Raw genomic sequence first — 24139 nt, 5'->3', positions numbered from 1 at the left:
GACAAGGATTGTGGCTGTTGATTGAGAAGGGCTAACAACCCTTCAACCAACAAACCAGTTTCTCACACTTCATAATTAATTGATCTCAGAAATATTTACAGATTTGGTACAAATATTAATGTGGACTGAAACTTAAAATCATGGGAAATGCCCCTAGCACACAGCCCTCGGTATAGCTCTTATTTTGGGCTTGTTTTGAAAACTGCCGAAAGTAGAACCAGAAGACGACAACAAAAAAACCAGAACTGACAGAATGGAAAGACTAGAGCTTTGAAAGAAATTAGGCAGAAGGGGTCGTTTGCAACACATATAAAGGAGGCAAGAGGGAGAGTGGTAGTATGAAAATTGGAGGAGAGCAAAAGCATTGGAGTAAGACCATGCCAATAGGAGAGAAGTGTAAGGCCCAATACAAGGATTGCACTGCTTTGTTGCTTGATACCTACTTTTTCCCTTGCTCCCAGGATCACCAGAGTTGTTTGAGAGAATGCACATTTGTGGGAGTTTGAATGGCGCAAGTACTGGGGATGGGGGCCCTTAACGAACAGCATACCCGAAGTGTACAATGCAGGGCAAGTTTTTTTCCCACCAAAACTGTCTTCAAAAGATGAAGCCAAGCAAGAGGACCCATTTCCCATCATCCATCTGCACAGGAAGTGACATCACTGTTTTCCCGCTAAAACTGCCTTCACTTAATGGCAGACCCATGTTGCAGGTATGCCCATCTGTCCCCATCCATTACCAGATGCCCTGGGCATCCTCCTACTGTCACTATTCCACCACATCGCTCTGAACCTCTGTTGTATCTCCCAGCACTCCTGCCACGCCTCACTGCCAACACTGAAGGTGTTTTTTTTCGGCACCACTTGCCATTTCACATGCACCCTCCTGCATCCACCTCACTCTCCCTTGCACTTCACTGATGACCACACACACTTGGCCCCACTACACCCCTCTGTCCTGCATATGCTGCAACACCCACTCTCTCACTAAACACACAACCAGAATTGGGCATTTGCTACACAACTGTTCACCAGGGCTACTGTTCCTGACCTAAACCTGGATGGCTCGCTTGTCAGACCTCGTCACTGCCATGACAGTCTCCTCCTCCCCGCCATCCTCTGGATGATTGCAAGATAGGGCAAGACACACATACCTGAATGTGGGATCTCTACCACCTTGAAATGATCAATCCAGTGTTCCACCACCTTGGAAAGCACCACCAGCAACATGTAACACTTCACTGTCAAGCGCCTCATCACCATCAAATACACCCTGAGTGGCACCCTAATCTATAGACCACACGCCAATCTCTGCTGCACCATTGCGGTCTACATCACCCTGTTGATCCTCAACTATAGCGCCTTCATCCTCCTCTGCAGCCTGAACTACCACTTGGTGGATCTTACCGGTAGCAGCATGACCAGCCACCACAAGGACTTGTTCAACCTCGGACTCACCGGTGACAAAAGACCCCTCTCATGTCACCGGGCACCCACTGGACCCGTCTTTAGCAAGATCACAGTAGGCACCCTTTCCAACCATAACAGCATTAACTTCAACATACCAATCCCAAACCACTGCAGAAACACCAATGCCACATCTTAACAAAAGGATTGGAACTCAATCTCAGAACCATTATGGTCTTCCGAACTCCTACTCCACCAGCCTCGAAACACCAATCGTTTCTCCAGTCTGTCTCCAATTTCAACACCTTGGTCACCATCTACGCAGGCGCCCTGGCTCCTGACAACGCCACGAGAACTAGATCTTGAGCAAGCTGGTATCCATGGAATAGCTTAGGCTTATCAAAGGCCATGGAAAACAACTTGAACACATATGGAGACAGTCAGGAAAACACCAACAAGAGCACTAAAATCTGCCCTCAGACTCTACCATCAGCAAATTAAGCCACCCAACGCTTCACACTCACCGATCTCATCAAAAACAGTGCCAAAGAAATATTTGCCATTGTGAAAGGCTTCACATTTCTGGTAGCAAGCTCCACCATTGTGACCCGCTCTCAGGACCTCTGCAACCAGCTGTCCCTATTCTTAATTAACCAGATTGCCAGCATCTACAACAAATTGTAGCCTCAAACAGACAATTTTACCCTCACAGCTCTCCTGCCAGTCTCAGTCAACACCCAGAGGTCCAACCTGGCCCAACCATCACCACTCAACAAACCTCTCGACCAAGCAATTCATACACCCCGGAGAACCCTCAAACCTCATCAAGGGAGTGGAACACATCAGCGCAGACCTCACCCCAATCTTAAACCCCTTAGTCATCCCAGCCACATGCCTGGAAACATATCTCAGTACTTCACCTAGCTCAAGAAACCTTCAGCAGCCCTGCAGACGCTAGCCAACTACCAGCTTACTGCCTTGCTACCCTACCCACCTATAGTCCATTTAAAAGATAAATGACTAGCCACCCACCTCACCGACAACCACCTCCTAGACACAACTCTCTTCAGATTCAGGCCCAACCACAGAGAAACCCTAATCACTGCCATGGACGACATCCCGACGATCATTTAGACAGATGTGACACTGCGGCCCTTATCCTACAGGACTTTTCCGCAGCCTTTGACATAGTCTCCCTCTCCATCTTATGTAACCACTGCATGACGCCTGCATCCAAGGACATTCACTCAGTCCCACCTGTTCAATGCCTTCATGACCTCACTCGCCAGCATTATCTGCCCTCACGGAATAAACGTTATATCCTATGCTGACAACACCTAGGTCATACTCTCCCTCTTCCACAAGACGCCAAACGCATGGGTCAAATTCTCTGCCTTCATGACTGAAGTCTCCAGGTGGATATAAACAAATTGCATCAAGCTCAACAAAGATATTACAGAAGTAGTAATCTTTGGCAAAGACCTGTCGCTTTGTGACTACCTGGTGGTCTCGTAACCTCACCCTTCCTGGCAACCCCCTGCCAAGAACCTTGGAATTGTAATCAACAGTCAGCTCACCATGACCTGTTAAGTGAATGTAGTCTTGGTCTTATCATCCACACACTTTTTTTTTTTTTTTTCTTTCAACAAGTTTTAGGTTGAACCAACTTAACTGGCTTTTAGCTTTCTAAGAGGGCCCAAATGTGGAAATTAATTTTAGACCTTGTGACTGGGACGCAGTGTCTCCATAAGACATGCTCCAGTTTAAGTTTCATAGATTTTAGGTCAAACTGCAAAGAGCATTTATTTGACCACTTTTCATAAATCATTGTTTCAGTCAAGTGTGTCTGGCTTTGATGTTTTTATAGTCATTGAAAGATGATCTTGTATGCTAGTCTGTGTCCAGTTTTTTAACGAAGGCAGTTAAAATTAGATGCTCACTTGTTGATTGAAAAACTGTATTGATGGATGGTGATTTTATATGCTGTTCTGTTTCCACTTCTTTAAAAGAAGCAGTTAAAATTAGACGTTTATTTGTCGATTTGATAAACGGTACTGTTGAAACAACCAACAATCGTACTGAAAACTGAAGCCAAAGATGAGCGCTAACAAAAAAGGGAAGGAAGAACAGTAAGAGGCAACCAGTAGAAGAAACACAAAAAGAAAAAGGGTATATTTGAAATGGAAGAGAGACAAAGGAGAGACCGGGAAAAGGGGAAAAAAAAGGGAAGAGTCAAGATAGGCTGGAAGGCTGGAAAAATAAATGGGAGCAGGGACAACAGGCAGAAATGAGGGGCAAGAGGCAACAAGAATATTTAAGAGGGAGCAGTCAGATTAATACCACAAAGAGAAGGAGGAGCAACTGAGGGTGCACCAAAAAAGGCAGTTGTAGTTTCACAATTTTTTTATTGTAGAGTTGCTAAATTATACAGGTGGCGCCATAGTTGAGGTAGTATGCAGATTGTAAAGATCTACTTCCGTTATGCAGACTACAGGTTGGAACCCTTTCTTGTGGTTTCAGTTCTTCCACCACCTGAACTCAAAAATGTAAATTATTTTGGGCTATAGAGCCACCATGTATGAACGTTTGGCTATTTATACCACTTATCCCATAGTCTTAGTCCTAATTACTATTCACTTGTAGGTTACCATACATTTTCTGGCCAATGCTAATATGATAGATTCCTCAAAATAACTGAAAACACAACCCTTGTAAGTGCAGTTAAAAGTCCTTAATTAATTACCAGCTGGTTCTCAGGACCTCATGTAGTGCCAGTCGATACCCATGTGTGTATCATCACCCTTTTTTTCAAAGGAGAAGACACATTGGGCCAGATGTGTGAAAAATGTTTGCACTCTCAAACGGTGCGAATCGCAAAAGTCGTCCGTTTGCGAGTGCAAAAAAGTGGTCTGCGATGCAGGAAAGGCATTCGCAGACCACAAATAAGAAATCGCAAAAGAATGCGATTTCTTGCGTTGCAACCTGGTTTTGCGAGTTGCAATTTGCGATTCGCAAAATCCACATAGCAAGGAGATGCTGCAAAAAATCGCAAATTGCGATTTTTCTTTTTTTTTGCAGAATGGCATTTTGCACATGCAAAATACCATGAAAAGAAACCAGGTGGTAACCTGGTGCAAAATGTAAAAATGCATTTAAAATGCATTTTTATATTGAACATGTAAAGCACACATGCCCTTTGGGCATGTGTGCACCTTACATGTCCCCCCAAATTTTTTTTGGGGTGTAGCAGAGGGGGCCTTAGGCCCCCAGCACCCTAGGCTTTTGCATTTCCAAAATTGCGATTTCTGGTGCAGAAATCGCAATTTTGGAAATGCTAAAAATTTGAAGCTATGGGCCAACAGGCCCATAGCTGCGCATGGGGCCGGTATCGCAATTTGCGATTCAGTAATAGCATTTGCGATTTAAAAAAAAAAAAAAGAAATCGCTATTACCGAATCGCAGATGTGATACATGGCATTTCTTAAAAATCGCTATTTCCGACTCGCAAAGGGCCGTGATGATACATCTGGTCCATTATCTTTAATGTCTAGTTTCCATGATCTGATTGCCAGACTGTATTTTACCACCATAAGTGTAAGAGGTGAAGTTGCATAAGGAAGCAATGCCTGGGGTCAAGAGAGAGGGGACATTGCCAGAATCCCAGAGATAATTTATCGTTTTATAAAATAAAGATTGCCATAAGAACAGAGGATGCCTTAGTAACCACCTAGAAACTAATGGGAGATCTTATCCTTAACAATGGCAGCAGGGTTGGCCTAAAAAATGCCAAGCTTTTGCCAAGATTCCCCTCCCCCTCCAAAATCCCCCCTTAAGTGGTTGTGTCAGTACGCATGTGTACACAACTCAAAATCTTGGAATAGGTTTTTCCATTTAAAAAATACCTTGTGTGTAGCGATGGGCACATGTGTGCTATGATGTGCTTAATCACATGTCCCATTAGCACTATCTGGGGAGATATAGTAAGCTTTAATGAATGGAAATAAAAAGAAGAGAAGATGAGGAGAAAATGGAAAACTATTGAACTAGCCCACCAGCCTTGATACTGAAGTTTACTCATTCCCTCACTGGTGTGTAGATAAGATCATACAAATGGCGTTGCCCACAGGGCAAGAATGCCAAAGGCTCAAGAGGGCTGAACCATTGCCCTGTGCTGTCATGGAAGGAAGTGAAATGCAAATGCAAATGACATTCGTAAAGACCAATGGCAGAACAGGACCAAAAGTGAGAGTGAGAGGGAATAACAAAGATATGCCCTTCTCAAGCAGCAACTGCAATCCGTGTCTGGGTGAACCACGAAAAGTCTCTAAGTTAACCTGTACTTAACCCTGTGGTAGCATGACACAAAGTAGTCAGGCTTACATTAGAGGCAATGGATGAAGTATTTAGGCAGCACAAAAACCGTAATAAAGTGAAGAGACATCACAAGAAAAATCCCGCACCAATTTAGAAAAGAGTACATTTGAGTAAATAAAATGATATCAACAAGACAAAATTCCAGTCAGTAGAACCAATGTATGCAGTTTCAAATATTTAGGTAGGTATAGTGCCTAAAATCACAAAACTCAACCCAGTCATCCTGGCTGTTCTAGACCAGGGGAAAGTCACAAGTTTAGGCCTACCTTGAAGAAGAGTGGGAAAGATACAGAGCAGGCCAAACGTCAGGAATGGTCGCTGGTAGGACAGCGCATTGGCAGTCACTGCAGGCTGTCATTATTGTAGCGCAGAAATGAATAACCAGTACAGACACCAAGTCACACATCCAGACATTCTGCAGAGCCAGTTGCCCTTGTACAGAATATTACAGAGTACTAGGTTGCGACAACAAGTAAACCATTAGCTGGCCTCGTATATAGGTCATTGCATTTGTGGTAGTTCATCAACCTAGACTTCTAATTGCACTTTGCAGTATGACATGCCCAACAGCCATTGGGCTAGTTTTGGTGTGGATCTTTTGCTCCAGTTCATGGCTACCCTCCATTTTGCCAATAACCGTGCAGTCGCCACAAACTTGTGATGCGCAGGTGAGAGTTGTTTGACCATCCCAAGTAGACACAGCTGTGGCATACAGGATACGCGTTACAAGATCAGAGCTTCCCGGTCTGCCACCAGTCTGTCCCAGAACTGCTGGATTGGGGCACACTGCCATGCCAGATTTAGAAAGTCGGCACCGGTTGTTTTACAATAAATACAGTTTGTAGTGTCACTCTGACTATATCGTGCTAATCTGTTGGGGATATAATACAGCTATACAGCTGCTGTAAGTACTTAAAATGAATGATATGTAAATTACAGTTTGATGTGAACTGTTATTAAAGTGCAACAAAACTTCTAGTCCTCCCTGTCAGAGGTGTCTACAAAGCAGCATTACAACGATTTAACGCCATGGTTATTTTGGTCTGATTGTCTTGTTGCGTCATATGGTCCTTATTTTTTTTTTTTTTTTTTTTGCGTGGAGCTAATCCGTAAAAGTAGGAGCAAACCAAACGTTTGGGTTTCCGTTGTAAATGAAGAATAAGGTTGAGGGCGAGTGCTATTATTTCGTGTATCAACTGAGATGACTGGATGGTATCCCGGAGGAAGGGCCGGGGAGGGGGGGGGAAATAGACTTTTCTTGCCGTACGTTCCTAGCTTCTGTCATGCTGTAGTTGTGCAATTTACAGTGTTTTTGGCCCCTCTTATAGTCTGTGTTTGTGTATGCGACAGTATAGTGATCAGTTTCGCCCAATTTATAGTGAGGCCTGAATGCCATATAAACCTTGTTTATTTCCTAAGGGTGGGTGCCAAGTGATCATGGAGGTCCCGGACGTATAACATCATGTCGTCTGCATAGAGAAAATAACCAATTTGGTGCAATCTAAAACGCAAGGCGGTGTGTGCATATTGTTGACGAAGCACACACGCCCGAGGTTCCAACACTAGCGTAAAGAGGATAGGAGGCAGGGAGCAATCCTGGTGAGTGCCCTGCTGAATTGGCAATGCTTCTGAAGTGTGGCCATTGACATGGATACAGGCCATATGGTTGGTGTATCATAAGCGTGCCCATGCGACCTAGGACAGTGAACATATAAGTCCACGTGATGGAATTGAATGCTTTGGTAGCATCCAGTAGTACTGCCACTGCCTTCATAGATGGGTCCAAATAATGAAGCAATGCAAATAGTGCGTAAGTTGTGCGCTTTGAATCTGGCTTGTACAAAACCGGATTGATCAGGTAAGACTAGGTTGTGCGTGACCGGGTATAAACTATTAACAATGATCTTTGCTAGTATTTTGGTATCTGTATTGATTAGGGAGAATGGGCGATAAGATTCACAAGTATCCGGTGGCTTATCAGGATTAAGTAGTATGACTTAGTGCTTCCCACAGTGTTTGGGCAAGGGAGCAGCTTAGTGCTGTATGCTTCCTCATAAACTGCTTGGAGGTGCTGTACGAGTTAATCTAAGTGCGCTTAATAAAATTCACCGGTCAGACCATCTTGTTTGGGTGATTTTCCATTTGGAAGGGACTCGATAGCACCCTTTACTTTATCGTGATCGGCTGAGTTAGGAATTCTCAACAGCTGCTGGAAAGCCATGCCAAGCTGTCATCCAGATAATGGGCAATACCAGCGGAGGGCGCGGAATCTCTAGCAGCATACAGTGTTGTGTAGAATTCTGAAAAAGAGGAGAGAATGTTCGCGATGCCAAATAGATCGCCAATCTAACAATATGATTAGTTGCCCAGACAGACTTTAGCTGCTGGGCCAGGTTATGGCCGACCTCCCTCGCCCGTAGCACACTGAAAAAACAAGTAGCAAAGCTCACTTTGGGCCATGTCCTTATACTGCCTGACTTGCTCCCTAATACGAGCTAACGTGTCTGTCCGGAGCATTCTACTATAGTCTCATTCGAGCGTCCTAATGATGTCTACTACTTTGTGCAGTTGCGTACGGATAGCTCATAGTATACCTGCCTGTGTACTAATACAAACCCCATGTATAGTGACCTTAATGGCCTCCCTGAGAAGGCCAATTTGGTCCACAAAGACTGTGTTATTCTTGAATGATTCTGTTATAGTCGTGTGCAGCGCTTCTTTGAATACCTGATCCAGCAGTGCTGTTGCTTGCAGATTGCACATGAATGGAGCAGGGCTATGTGTAGTGAACGATATTGTCAACTGCACAGGCGCATGATCGGAGAGGGTCCTCGCAAGATGTCCGACATCAGTTGTCCAGGTGTTTACACCATGTGTTGGGACCATGAGTTGTGCACTGAGGAGACAATAGTCCCCTCCCACCCATCAGGATTTCTCAGCCACCAGACAGCTATCAACCCATACGCCTCCATACCATCACAAAGTGTTTTGGCAGTACGTTTTCCACGCCAGCCGAGGTAGGCCAAATGGTCTCAGCACAAGTCAAGATACATGTTGAAATCCCCACCCTAGATAATTGCAGGTAGTGCAATTTGTTCCACATTTGGGTGAAGAATTTGGGGTCCTCTATGTTGGGTCCGTAAAGATTCATCAAGGTTACTAGTGTGCCTTATAGGTTACCTGTTAGATAGCATAGCTTCCTTGCTTGTCGATCTCAGTGTGGGCAGTAGTGTAGTGCCTACATTTAATAAAAATAAGTACACCTCTAGAGTATGAGGAGGCAAGGTACACAATGGCCCAACAGGAGCCCATTGTGTGTTCAATATATTTTGTCAAATGTGTTTCCTGGAGGATGGCAATTTGATTGTGTCAGTCTAAAATGCCAGGACTTGGCACATTTTACGCGGGTCAAGTCCCTGTACGTTCCAAGTTAGCATAGAGTTGAGCAGGTGTGAGGGCCATCACGGTAACAGTCGATGTCTAGTCATAATAGATTGTGTACTGTACAAGAAATGCCATTTAAAATGCGCATTTGTATTGAAGGAAAAAATACATTCCAGCTGAATAACAAGTAAACCCCCCCCCCACACTTCAGCAACCCAAACTCGCCAAAGATAGTCCCCATCCTAAAAGTAAAGAAACAAGTTAACAAATGAGAATGCAGTTAATACTAGTGAGTTGAGTGACAGCAATATGTATAGTCAGTTGGGGTGTACTTGCAGTAGTGTAGCCAGGGACTCGCGGCCCTCCTGAGTGCTGTGGGGAGAGGCTGAAAGGCACAATAGGAATAGACGGTTGAATATAAAATCAAAGAGCATAGCAATTGGCAAACAGAATTTAAGCAAAATACCATGGTATACGTTCTGGTGCTGAGACAAAATAGGGAGGTGTAGTGCCAGAGCGCCCCAGCGCCAGCACTATGTGACAAGGGTGCATGTGAACCTAGTTATGTAGTAAACATGGTATAGCTGAAGCCGTGTTTATGTGAACAAACTTATGCAGTGCTGGATCACCATGGGTAATCACGGTCAGCGCCCATATCCATATCCTGAGACCCTGGGCAAGGCTTAGAAAGTTTCTAGAGAAAGTATTTTGCAGCCTTAGGTGTTGAAACAATTTTGGTGATTCCACTGTGCTCTGTGTGGAGGCAAGCAGGGTAGAGCATTGCATAGGGGAGTTTCGCCTTCTGTAGTTGCTTTTTTTTATAGGGTGAAGTTCTTTCCTGGCTGCCTGCACTGCCACCATGAAATCTGGATAAAAAGAGATCCTGTTGCCATGGTAGTTAATGTCCGACATTTCATGTGCCAATCTGAGGACCGTGTCAGTTATTGAGCAATCTGGTGATTATTGGGCGGGGTTGGGCTCTGGGGATGGGTTGTGGCGACCGGTATCTGTGTGCCTGCTCCACCACTAGCACAGGTGATAAGTTGTCAGCCCCAAAAATGTCCTTCAGCAGGGTTTCAATGTATAGTTACATTTTGACAATGTTGGTTGATTGAGATGCCCATTATACAGAGATTGTGCCTTTAGTGCGCTTCCAAGTCCTCATTTTTTGCCTGTATCACTGCCAAACTTTTTACATGTTTAAGCATTTATCCTTCATCCCATGCATTGCATCTTCTGTTGTGGATATGTATTGATCTGCTTCTGTGATCAGTACAGTGGGCTTGTCTAGTTTGACAGTTAGGCTATCCATCCGGAAGTTCAGGCTGTTGATTTTCCCATCTGTTGGCTGGATGCACTGTTGCATTACGAGGCGTGTGGCTTCTAGGGCTGTAGAGTGTGAAGCGGGAGTCCAGTGGGGGCCGTGGGGCCAGCCTTAGTGGTCTTGGCAGAGCAGGCCTCAATCGTGAGACATGGTTGGGACCTGTCCACCTCCCCGATCGTGGTGATCAAAAGCTGCAACCTGTGCACTGGCAGCTGCAGCGCTATTCAGGTGGCTAGAAGCCAGGAGTAGATGTGCAGCACCCCTGGAGGCCACGTGGTGGGGCGAAGGGTTAGACGGGTAGTCCACAGCAGGCAATCCTGTATTCTAAAAGCACAGTTGCTGACGTCAAATGAGTGGAGGCCAATGACTTCCACTGCACAATGTAGTCGCCACCTGTGTCAATGGCAGGGCCAGTTCAGGTATTGCCTCTTACTTACAGGAGGGGGTACAGTTCACCAGGGCCAAGCAAGCAGAGGCCCAGAACTGTTGAACAGTTGGTGTAGGCAAAAGGTCTTCCGTGCCCCCCATCCCCAGCCAGGCCGGTCTCAGAAATGGCTCATGCAATGGGAGGTAGGTGTCTTGTTAATGGAATTGTTCACAGTCCTTTTGTGGCCTTGGGGGGGAGGAAGGATCACTCCCTGTGCAGACACCAGGCTGTAGTTTTAAACAGGCCACCAAGGCCGGTGGAGCCAACAGCCAGGCGAAGTGATGCACTGGGCCTGAATGGTGGGTAGCAAAGGGGCATTGTGGCTCACCTCATCATCCCTGGCTGGCTCAGTCCTCATTCAGCAATCCAGTCTCCCAATCACCCCTTCAGCGCCCCAGGGGCCAGGCGATCACCAGAGAAAGGATGGGGCTTCATCCACAGCGCAGGCAGGGCTGGCATCCCCACCAGCGTACAGTGGGAGGCTTCAGCCCGCCGATCATCGGTGCTGCAGTACAGTGAGACTCTGGAGCGCAGCTATCGGGCGGGACACTACTTAGCATTACCAGGTAGAAGCGGGGCAGTGGCAAACGTGTACTTAGCCTCTGAGGCACCCAACAACTTATATGATGCTGCCATCTTTGTCATAGCCATTATGACAGTGGGCCAACGATCGCGATTTATCTTACAGTGATAACAGGAATAGTGCCTGAACTACTTAATTAAATTTCACCAAATTTGGCAGAAAGGTAGCTTTTGGTCCAGAATGCCCCCTTTTGAGGTCGAGCACACAAGCACTTTCACCTGTTGTAAGATTTATGGGCTTTTAATCACACGCCCATCACTTTTATTTGTTCCTGAACTTGCCTTTCAAAAATCACTTGATGTTATTGGTAAATGCTTTACATTTGTCCCGCCTTAAGTCTGTTTTTGTTCCACCTTGCAGACTGTCCCTGTTACATGGATTATGCATGGTTGCCGATATACTTCAGCGTGTGCAAACTTCTTTTATTTAGTATTTTTTTTTTCCCTTTTCTCTCCCTTCTGTGCTGCATGGTGCTCACAGTGCGAACAGGCACAACAGTGTGCACTCAATCGGCAGTATTGAATGGCTGGTCACATTGTTCACAGTTACCTAATTAGTCGTTTTTTGTGGCTCTCCCCTTAAAACACTTGAAATTGGTAAATGCTGTAGGAAAAAACAGAAATCCTCAAAGTAAAAGTGGCTCTCCCGGCACAGTGGGAGAGCCAATGCAATAATATTCACTGCACTCTGGTAATACGCCCAATAATGCTTCACAGGGCATTACTTTTTACAAAACATGTTTGCTGGTAACTCAGCCTGTGGTTGTCCTGAGACAATGGGACCACCACCAAAACATTCCCAACAACGTGCTCTTTCTGCCTACATCTTCTCTGGGTCCCCAAACTAGGTTAGTGGGGGACCCCAAAATAACAACCCCTCCCACCATTCAGTGTCTTTTTAAGCACTCTCATGGCTAGAATTTTGTTTTACAGCTGGGAATAGCTTGTGTTTTAAGGGCCTTATTTGCAGTGTCATTGCTATAGACCTGCTACCCCTGAAAATGTGTTATGCAGTATGCCCTCTAGGGACTAAATACACGGTTACAGTGCGTTATTTATTGGCATTTTCGTTGTGTTACACCCTCTAGGGGCTAACTATGTAATTAGATGACCATGTTCCTTATAAATGCTGCTTTTATTGTGTGTCTTCAAGGGGCTGTTCTAAGCAATAGTCATATCCACATGCTAAAACATTTGTGGCATGGAAACATGATCCATAATGATTTTCAGGGCATTACTTTTACAAAACACTTTTTATCATAACTGTGGTGTTCCTAGAATAATGGTACCGCCTTCAAAACCTTGACCACATGGTGATCTTTCTGTCCACATCATCTGTGGGTCCCTACACTGTTAGTGGGGACTCAAAAATAATGACCCCTACAACCATTCATGGTATTTTTAAGCTCTACCATAGCTGGAACTTTTGCTTTGCAGCCTAGAGAAGTTATGTTTTATGGGCCTTGTTTGTAATATCATTGCAGTAGGTCTGCTAGCCTTGAAAATGTGTAATCCACTATGTCCTCTAGAGGCTTAACATATGATTACACTGCCTTACTTTATCCCATTTTTTTCATGTGGTTATCCTCTCTAAGGGCTGACTGTATGGTTACATGACCATGTTTCTTCCAAATGATATTTTTGTTATGGTGCCTTCTAGGGGCTGATTTGAGCATTAACGTCTAATGACAGAAGTTTATTTTGGATAAAGGTTTTTGTGTATGTTTTAATATTCTCTCCTTATCGTTAAACCTATAACCATATTTCAGACCTTTGTACCCTAAAGTAACTAAGTCGCACCCTTGCCGTGCACTGCTAACTACCCCACAAATTATGACACTAATGGCATATTTGATAACATTGTTGACAATATCAATGTAATATTAGCAGTAAAATGTTTGACGAAAAAAACAGTGCATTGTGGTGGTGCGAGTTAGTTACCTTTGAGCACAAGTTATAGTTACTTGAGATAACTGTAACAGGTGAATTTCGATGGTTTTCTACTTTAAAAATGTGAGCCTAACTATGTCCCTGCAACCTTAGATTCTTTAAGTGAATTTCTCTTCTATTTGCTAACTATAGGGTATCTGTAACCTTTGTGGTTTTTTTTTTTCTCCTTCCCATGTATGTATGTATGTGTGTGTGTGTGTGTAATAAATATATATTGAGTCAGAAAGTCTTCCTCACAGAAATGCAAGGAAAATGTGTTTTCAGACAACTTTTGAGATTTGCAGTGCATTGTGGGTAAGCTAATGGTGTGGGATGCATGTGAAGCACACCTCCTAGGACTCCTCCAGATGTCTAGTTTTCAGAACTGTCTGGGTCTGGTAGGATTTTCCAGGTGGCAGTCTACCCATGGGCAACAAGTGCAGCTGTTCACTGTTGCAAGTGGGATGATACTGGGAGTTAGCCAAACTCTCTTGGCCCATTTGTTTATTAAAATGATCTCAAAAGGATCACATGTCTGTCCTCTTGCTTACTATTGGAATGAGGGGGAGCACAAGCCCTTGCCCAAGGGTCTGCTCCCCCTTTCCCTAGTGCGTAGTGGGTGGATCCCTCCTTGGAGATTGCCATCCACTGGGCAGAGATACTATTGGAAAGGGGAGATCCTCCCCTTTCCAATGATACCTCTTCCATGAACTCTGTGAGCTGATCATCATTTCATTAAAAAAGCTGTTCCTGGGCCTGAGTGATTAAAAAGGCACACACTCTGGTGGAAAACACCACAGGGCTCTTTCTAACCCTCCCAAGGGGCAGTCAATGGCTGATAGGCACCCTGGGAAGGGTTTGTGGCGTCGCCATTGGCCCACACCTGAAGGGTTAAAAGCCTTACACCCTTAGCATAGTTTTCACTATAAGTAAGTCAGGTCTATTGTCTCTGTGGTAATTTGTGATGATGAATAGATGAACAACTACAGTTTATTAAATAAAAGCGGAGGTAAAATGAATTGTTCGTAATAAAAACATATAATAACACTTAATAGAATATCTACACTAGAAGTGATTACAAGATCTAATAATTTGACTATTAGGGTGTTTCAGCTAGGATTAATAACAAGTAAAAGTATTGCAGACTATGGCAGACCCTTTCTTTTAAGTTTGATTTAAGTGATCGCTAGCAGTTTATGAAGTTGACTGGCCTCAATACCTTTCTCCTGTACATTGCTATTATTTTGTGGTGGTTAAATCTATTTAGGTTACGTCAGATAGGGGCTATTGTCAAAAATTTCACAAGTTTGCAGGTCAGCTATGAATCTCTTGGGTTGAGACTCACTATTCTTGCTTCTTTACATGTGTGGATGTTTCTGGCATTGAAGCTGTTTTTTAATAGAGTTTCATTAAGTTTATCCATTTGATCTGTACATTTCCTAGCTGGTACAAAGTCCTCCTTTTTGGCTTTGCAGAGTCTACATGCTATGGGTTCACAATGTTTCTAGACTGGTCAGTTGGCCAGCTTTGGTAATTGGCCAGAACGCAAAAGCATCAACCTACGCCTCATGTATGCTGGGAAAGCAGTGTCTAAATATAAAGCAGGTTTCAAGCCGATGTTGTTTTTAATCACCATCCAGACGTGTGACCCAGGAATGAAATTGTTTTCATCATTCAGATGAGACTGTAACTTTGCTGCCTCTTTCACCGCACGCTTGAAAGACTGGTATGGCAAGTTCTTTCCTAAAGTTCAGTTGGATGCATCAGTTTCATAGAGCAATACAAATATTTGTGGTAGGCGGACTGTGGGTCTCTTTCTAGGGCTGACCATTCTATTGAGACAGCCCTTCTACCTAGTTCTTGTTGTATGAGCCCAAACTCCAGTATAATTTGTGCAGGGATGAATCTTGAGGCGGGTAGAATACCCTCCTAAAGGCATTAACCTGAAGCTTATCCATTGTGCGTCCTGTCCTGTTGTAGCCACGCTGGCATATGGTATAGTTGGGTGTAGCATAGGGGTGATTATTGGTAGCAATTACTGAAAAGAGGGACCATGCCGTTCTTTTTCCTAGGGTGCTAAAGTCATGTATTAATGCATTCCATTTCTTCATAATGTATTCTTCTCGGTGGGAGAAATTACCTCTTTTGTCCAGATGCAACGGCAGGTATTTATAACTTTTTACCTCCTCTAGAGTAATTTCCTTTAGGACAATCTTGACTGACCACCCTAGTTGATTGCTGGCGATCTGGGTTTTTGTTATTTTTAGCTCAAGGTTGTTGGTTTTGACATAGTATTTCAGTACATTTACTAACCTTTGAAGCCCTACGTTTGTAATGCTGAACTGCAAAATGTTGTCTGCATATGACAAGTGAGAGAGACTCCGTGGAACCAGGCATGGAGAGTGGGAATTTTCATGATTTAATTCTGATGATAGATGTGCCATATAAAATTAAAAAGGTGTGGTGCCGAAACACATCTGTTTAAACTCTAGGGTAGTTGATATCATCCTAGATAATCTTGTGCCATCACTGATTTTTTTTTAAATTTGGATCCAAGTTTCTGAGTATAGCTGTTCAATAGCTCTAGCAGTCTTTGGGGGATTCTCCCTTTTCTTAATTTATTCCCGAGTATCCCATGATTGAAGCAGTTAAATGCTACTTTGAAGCCTACAAAGCAAAGTTGTAGTTTCTTCTTAGTTTATTTGCACTGTTCGCATATAAAGGAGGTTGCTAGAATGTTTGTTATGGTACCAAGTCCTTACGTGAAGCCTGACTGGTTTACGGGAATTGCTTTGTTTGCGTTTGATCAGTCAAGTCGGCCAGTTTAGCTTCTGAATCCAGGACAGCTATAAGCTTGTCGTTGGGCCCCATATCCTTCTTTAATGACTGATTTATAAGGGAGCCACACCAGCTTTTTGTTATGGTGCCACTTAAATTAACCATTTTATATAATGCTGATAGGATGGTAGACCAGAACTAAGGATCTTTTTTAAAGATGACCTGTGGAATCCAATTTGGCCCTGGTGCTCTGTTGCAATGTCGGAGTATGAATTTTTTGACTTTAGATGGTGAATAGAAGTCACCTTCGTCTGCAAGTAGGTGCAGTTCTCTGCCGTCTCCTTCGTTGGACCCACAATTGGGCATAACATTGTATGTGCTGGCTAATTCATTATATGTCGACCTCTTAGTACTTTGACTGCATTCCTGGTGCGCAAACTAAATGGGATGTTAATTGGCTGCAAATGTACTTGCAGGGTGAGCTGCCAATACTGCTTCTGGTATATTTGAATTGTTTATCACGTTTTGCTGGTCTGGCGAGCCCATTTGTCTCCAAGAACTTCCTGGAGTTAGTCTGCCTAAAGTTGTTTAACACTTGTGTCTAGAATGCCTCTTTGTGGGATCTCCGATCCTCTTAGAGTAGTTTTTTGTACTCTCTCTTTAATGTTTTTAGGCTTTCCCAGTGGGAAGAGTGCCGAGTTGTAGATCTTGAAAGTCTGATGGTTTTTCTTAGTTATTTTCTTAATGTGCTGCATTTGGTTGCGAGTCTTGTTAAGCCTCTTTGCAATGATGCTGGTCCACTACTCACAGGGGCAGCTTGAGTTAGCAGATCAGCACTGAATTTCATTCATTAATCAGTTTTATTATTTATAGTGTTGATGCTATGGAGCAAGAGGTCTCTGAACAGAAGAGCAAGACCTGCTATTGTTTTGCTACTCTATCTGAGACGCTTCAGGTTGGTCGAGTTTATAGAGCCTATGTCTTCTGGTCCCGGCAAGTGAATTGGAGCGCTTAATCCAAGCGATAGCATCCAATAAAAGTGATTGCTATTTGTTGGGTGTTAATCTTTATATTGCTGAATCAGTGGGATTAGTGGCAGTAAGGTAATTGTGTAATCAATAATGGACCAAGAGTTTGGTTCGTGATGGGTAAAGTTAGGTGGATTTTCATTTGGAAACCTTCCATTCAACACCCATATCCCCAAAATTTCCAGTTTAGTCACACATTTGCCTGCTTAAAGCACGCCATTTAACTACAGGATTTGATTGTGATGGGACATTCCAGTATTAATTCTCGGCAGTCAACATAGCTTCCTCTCCGGTGTAAATTTAGATTTGAATTAAATTCCCCTGTCAATATCATATATTCTGATGTATTGGTATGTTTGTAATCGGTTATCTTGAATGTTGTTTCTTAGACCATTTGAGTTTTGAGTGCATTGGGATGAGCCTAAGAGCTGAACAGCAGAATGGCCATCTGTCATCTTTGGCCCACTTGCTAAATTTGATTGTTTGGAGACCTAAATCTACAGAGAGGAGTTCTTCTGAAGTGATATCTAAATTGAGCGATATATATACTGCAAATATTAAGTATTAACGTGGGATAACTGAGAAATGGCCCTGCGCTCTCACCCACAGAAGTCCGTATATCCCCCTGACTAAATATTACAATATGCCCCAAAGTTGTGGGAAGAACTGAATACTAGAAACATTTGAACAAAAAACAAAATAAATATGCCACAAGCAATAGAACATTGAAAGAAAATGTTTTTTTTTTTTTCATGATAGGATTGACTTGTACTAAATTAATAACACAATCATGAAGAGAATACAAGTCACTGTAAATTTCATCTGGTCATAAAAATCGTTTCTCAGAAATCTGTTGAATCCATAAAGTACGCCAATAGTGTTTGTTGCATATACATCATATATTAATTAAAGTTGCGAAATTGTCCATCCTTTTGAAGTTGCTTTGGTTGCCAACACGTGTTTCGCGGAATTTCCTCCTCTTCCGGGCTATACTTAGATGGCAAAAAGAAAAAATAGAAAAGACCAAGAACAAACATATGAGAGACAATACAGAAAAAGAGAAGGAAAAAAGAATATATACTCACCATGCTTTAATCAAATTAATGGACCCACAAAATTGTCTTCACTCGTACAGTAAATATTGCACAATCCTCAATAGAACTCCTCAACTGTACTTAGTAGCTCATACACGGCCTAAATAGGAAAACAAATGTGGGTATATCAGTCCCTTGCTGACAAAAAATAGAATATCCAACACCAAAAAAATATGAAACCTACCAATACTTTCATACATCTTCTCAATTACTGCGTCTCAAATGTACTGGAAATATTCATTGTCGCATGTGACTTATTCCAAGAAATAGTGAGATGAATCCTCATTATAAGAACATCAATAAGTCACTACTCGTATTAATCAAATATGCAACAACCTATTCAATACCCCGGTCCCCCAACCATCACAGCAATTCTACCCTGATGTACTGACTCGTATTTAGCTATCTCCAGTGACCATACCCTGCTCATTTAGTAACCTAAGCAGAACATCCATACATAAAGTACCTCGAAACGCCATGATATCAACTATATCTATCACATTATTGCATATTAAAATAAAAATCCCCCACTCAAATAGTTACATGGGTAGACATCCATGGGCCATTCAGCTGCCTCAGAGACCCCACGGTATACTCAACATCTGTCAGATTTCCTAATTGCATCTCCTCCCAAAAATCATGGGCACATTAACCCACGAAAATAATTTTCGGAGCACAATCACAATTTTTTTTTCAAAAATTTAAATATTTGCATTAAGAAAGAGGAAAAAAAATCAGTAATTATAACAACCTGGAAAACAAACCTGCACTTTGCTTTCCAAACCGAGTAATATTTCATTCATACTGTAACTCGCACTGTTTGATCTAAACATCCAAATAAATCGAAATTCCACATATGGCAAACTCAAACTCGACAGTTGAAGAGAGCTACAGAACCCCTGCACCTCACATATTTACCTAAAAAAACAAATAAAAAAAAAAACAAGTATTGCTACAGACCGTTCCAAAGCGAATTCAACCAAATCTATGTTGCACACAAAAGCTTGTTTACATAGTGTGTTCCAAATCACAGTATTAGTGTCACCTGGTGCAATTCGTTATTCATTCGGTGATGTTAATTTAAACCAAAACACCAAAACTGCATCCTAAAACTCACAGCCTCCCGAGTGGAAAATAACTGCACTACCATGTAGTGCTAATCAAACATATCAAACCACCAAACACAGATTTTATATTACAAAGTGAAACATCACATAGGTGAACAACGTAAATTATTTCTATAGTTAGAATCTTTCAAAAGATGACAAAATATAATTAAAAAAACCTCAGAATAAATATGAATTATAAGTATTCAGTTCTTCTCCCCACAACTTTGTGGCAACATATACTGTGAGACACCCTTTAGATCTTCCGTAACAGTTTTTTTGTGGCCATGATTTGATAATATACATAGCCTTTTATTGGGAGGTCTACCATTGACCAGTTATCTTGTAGGGCAATGATTTCAAAATCTTTTCATGTTTGTGAAGACGTAGGAGGGTTTGAGACCCTGCGATGTTCCATGCTAGAAGGTGCAAAGCAGCCACCCCCATCCCGTGTTTTTTTTTTTCTCTTTGATGGTGAATTCATGTATTGCTAGGAGCATTTAGTTATGAGGGAATCCAAACCCACTGCTCCCGAGTTGAATTTTTGGCCAGATTCCCTTGGGTTCACCCCTCTGTTCTACGGGTCGGATAGCACCCCGCAGAGCTGAGTGAATGGGACCAATTTGTGTGGAAACCAGGGTTCTTGGACTCTGCAACAAGGGGAGCATGTTGTATTTCAGGCATGATATTGATGAACATTAGGATCGATGACGCAATTTCCTCTGTGTCCCAAGTGTTGAAGTTAGTTCAGCTTGTTTGAGGTTTTAATTTGCAAGTAATTCCCCAGATAGCAGGCCTGATGACGTTATATTTTTCAGTTCTGGAATCCCTACAAATAGCCTCAAAATATTTCCTCTGAGGATGCCTTGTGGACCTTGCAAGGTGAATTCTGGCTTTAGTAGAAGTTGTGGCTTTTAATGTCCTGGATTAAGAGAATGTTCTTTTTATGAGAGGACTTTAATGAACTATGTTGGTAGTATTCTGTGATTGGTACAACATATTTATAGAAATCAAGATGAGGGGTCCCTGACTTGATAGGGAGAGAAAACCCAGGGAGCAACTCTCTAACATAATGTATGTATCTCTCCTACCTTTTCAAAACATATCAAATCAATGATTACTATACAGTCATATAAAAAATACTTTATTCTGCATATACATTAAGCCAATATAAAACGTGATCACTTTTTCATACAGGGCTAAACAGTAAGAAACAATCCCCCCACCTAACTACAACTACATATAATACTTTCTGTAGTACATATGACAAAACAGTAGACTAATAATGAATAAAAACTCACATTGAGTTACCGACAATGTGCAAAACCAAATTTGAAACAAATGGACAAACACAAAAAAAGACAAATTTCACATAAACATAAGCTCACATAAATATCTTACAAATAATTCATTACTCATTTCACATATATTGTCCAGATAATGGCAGATATACTTTCAATGCCGATAGGTACTTGCCAGTTTTAAACACCGTAGCTCCTTTGTTGACCACTTAGTTATCCAGAGAGTTTACATACTTAGAGTAATTGACAGTTCTTAGTTTTAATAATCCGGCACTCAGTACTCCTTTGATTTTCTCTTTGTTTTTGCCCTGCAACTTGCTGCTTAGTACTCCTTTACTCTTTCTTGGTTATCGCCTTAGTTATGCTCAGTGCACGCATATTTTAGATAATAGGCAGTTTTGGCTTCCGCCTGCCGCTCGGTACTCCTTCGCCATCTTTTGGCTGTTGCCGACACATGTTTTTGTGGACACATAACTTATTATTATCGTAATTTCTTAAACTACCTTCATCAGGGCAATATATAGAAATGAGGACTAGGGTTTACAAAATTAATCTGACCGCGCCTGGTAGGTCATTCTCTGCTTCTCCTTACGCTTCTCTACTCCAGCACTCCCGACATGTAATACTCATAAAGGGCTCCTCTTCTCAATACCACTTCTTTCAGATGGACCTAGCAAGTATTAACACAGTGAAACTTTTCTGCCATAGGGTTTACCAGAGGATGGTGACCAGCACAAAGCCCTTGCCTACAGTGATAATCCGTGATGTTTTTAAGTAACAAAATATCAATCTACAGCCTTTAACAGTGTGATAATCCACTCTTGCAGGTGTTTTTGGCTTTGAGAAATGTTTCACAATAAATACATCAGGCCTACTGCCTTTTTGTGTACCCTTTCACTGCAAACCCTTCAAACATATGACACAGAACATCACTTTCATTGTTGAACCAATGAGCCTTTGTCATAGCTTGTCATCATAACCAAGTCAGGCAGCCATAATGTATGCAGTCATAAATTTTACAAATGTATACAAAATGAGAGTTGGTAAAGCAACTCTCTCTCCTAAAAAAGACTAACAAGGATTTCCATGGTACAGAGGCTGCATTTCCATGGTTATCAGTAGGGGTAACTTACAACAAAACTCTTGCTTACGATGGTAATCTGTGAGATTCCTTTTACCAAAAAAACTCTCTGCAGACTTTAATGTCTACCAAGCCCCCCGCCCCAAATGCCTTTTGACTTAAACATATGGTTTTCACAGTAAATATGGGTAGGTGTAGTGAAACAAACAATGAACTGCAGAGACTGGTACCAACATAATTGGAAGTGCTGGCCTGTAAAATAGTTGTAAATGAGGACCCACAGGACTATGGCCACCCTACACAGATCATCCAGGTTGAGCAGCTGAGTTTGAGGAGAAATTATCCCAGCTGAATTGACTTGGTTTCCGGACACAGTTTAATTATGATCATGAGGGAATTTACCTTTTAAACGGTATCTCTGTTTACAGCAATGGAACAAGCAGGTATGTGGAATTTAATGAAATATCTACTTGTCCATGGGACAGGATGCTTTACAGATTTATTTGTCGTATTAAAAAAATCCTCTTGTCCCTTTGGTGCCATGTAGTGCAGCGACAAATTGCAGCAGCAATCTCATTATTTAAGAGCTCTGGTAATAGCCTCTCTGTGCCAGGGCTCATACTATCGTAGGGTTTGAATATTAACAATTCCGTTATTCTTAACATCTTTCCACAGATCTACATACTGTGGCTGGAGGTAGCTGTAACTAATAATTCCAGGGTTGGAATGTCCTTTTGAGTTGTGCATAACTACTAACTTGCATGTTTTAGGGGTTTTCACCAGCTCTTTTTCCCATACTGAGAAAGGCTGGAAATTTACTCCTGACAAGGGCAGAGGTAAAATGTCTTCCAGGGGTGGGAAATAAGTAGGCCTGGGTTGAAATTTTAATTAGGCTGAAGAAATTTGAGTAATTTCAGTAATTACGCATTACTCTTATACTCAAAATTACCAACAGTATATGATTGTGCCAGTTGTGTAATTTGGGGGCAAAAATCCGATGCAGGACCACAGGAACAACTAAGATCTAAGAGCGAGTGTCTGCGGGCTACCGTTGTTCATGTTCTGTGGCAGTTAGTCCTATTTTCATAGCGTAGAATGCATCCTGTAGCCCATTTTGCACACTGGGCCCGAGGATGCTTTTTGCACTAAGAAAATAGTGCTAAATGCTGGAATTTGCACTGACGTCACAATTTGTTTTCCCCACCGGAGCAGGAAGCAGTTTCCAAACAAGGCCATCCTGAAATGATTTCATGGCCATGGATCTTGCTGTGATGGGGGGTTGAGGGGGAGCACCATCCCCCAAGGGCATATTTTCATTTTTTTAAACGTTCGTTTAACCCCGGTGGTTAAATATATATATATATATATATATATATATATATTTTTATTGTAAAAAAAAATAAAACAAATAATGAAAAAATAGAAATGAAACTGACAGGGGTCACCCCTGAGCAGGGCTGACCCTTAGTGGGGCCGATTTAAAAATTTTTTTTTTTTTTTTTTATTAATAGATGTATGGTTTCGCTGGAGGCCACTATTGCCCCCAGGGAAGCCATTGTATGGTGTCCCTGTGGGCTGCGATTGCCCCCCAGGGAAACTACACCCACATATAAAAGTTTTACATATATATTTCCCACCAATTGTCTCGCATCGCGCGTCTTCAAAGCGATACACATACGCCAACTGACTCGTTTCAACCGTAGCTTTTGGGCAGCAACAAAGTCAAGCTAACTCTTGTGATTATGTTTCTGCTAGAGAAGGATGTGTCTTTTGTCTAGTGGCAGTTTTGATCTCATAAAGTAGCGCAGAAGGTTTATAAGCCTGCTGCAAAGATCAAATCTGTATTTTGTGTGAATAGCTGAGTGGATTAGTAAAGCTAGCCCTTACCTGCGCTATAATTCCAAATGAAATGTATGTGCAAGGGAGGGGCTATGGAGCGATAAAGGGCACTTTTGCTGGGTGGTAGTGAGGGAATCTAAGGAGGTGGTCATGAGAGTGGGAGCACCAATAATGATAGTCAGACTAGGCGCCAAAGACTGTGACGGGTATGTGACAAGGTGAAGCAATAGTGTTACTTTTTTAAAATTGTTTTCTTTTTCTTTTTGTGTCTTAAGAGAACGTGCTGATTGAGGGGGAAAAAGCAAAGGTAAGTTGACTAGCCTTTACTGGTGACACACCCACCAGCAATTTTGTGACTGTCTACATAGGCTAGTGTTTTAGAGGGACATTTAGCCAGTAGCAGAGATGGCGTCTTGTTGGATGACTGCTGCTCAAGCCCTAACTCGTGTTATGGAGGACAGCTCTGAAGTCGGATCAGAGACTAAG

The 24139-nt window shown here is 42.4% G+C and overlaps 1 protein-coding gene across 3 annotated transcripts in view; it reads left to right on the top strand.

Moving 5' to 3' along the window:
* EXD1 (exonuclease 3'-5' domain containing 1) overlaps positions 1-24139 on the top strand; it is a 555213-nt gene that overhangs the window by 3467 nt on the left and 527607 nt on the right. The window contains exon 2 of one of the 3 annotated variants that reach the window (XM_069208820.1): positions 23929-23960. The exons of the other annotated variants lie outside the window; for them this stretch is intronic. The gene's annotated coding sequence lies outside the window, so the exon portion shown is untranslated. The remainder of the gene's footprint in view (positions 1-23928; positions 23961-24139) is intronic. 3 annotated transcript variants of the gene reach the window in all.

This window comes from Pleurodeles waltl, chromosome 9 (genome assembly GCF_031143425.1).
Source record: "Pleurodeles waltl isolate 20211129_DDA chromosome 9, aPleWal1.hap1.20221129, whole genome shotgun sequence".
Classification (NCBI taxonomy): Eukaryota; Metazoa; Chordata; class Amphibia; order Caudata; family Salamandridae; genus Pleurodeles; species Pleurodeles waltl.
This window is presented reverse-complemented; position numbering and strand designations above follow the sequence as displayed.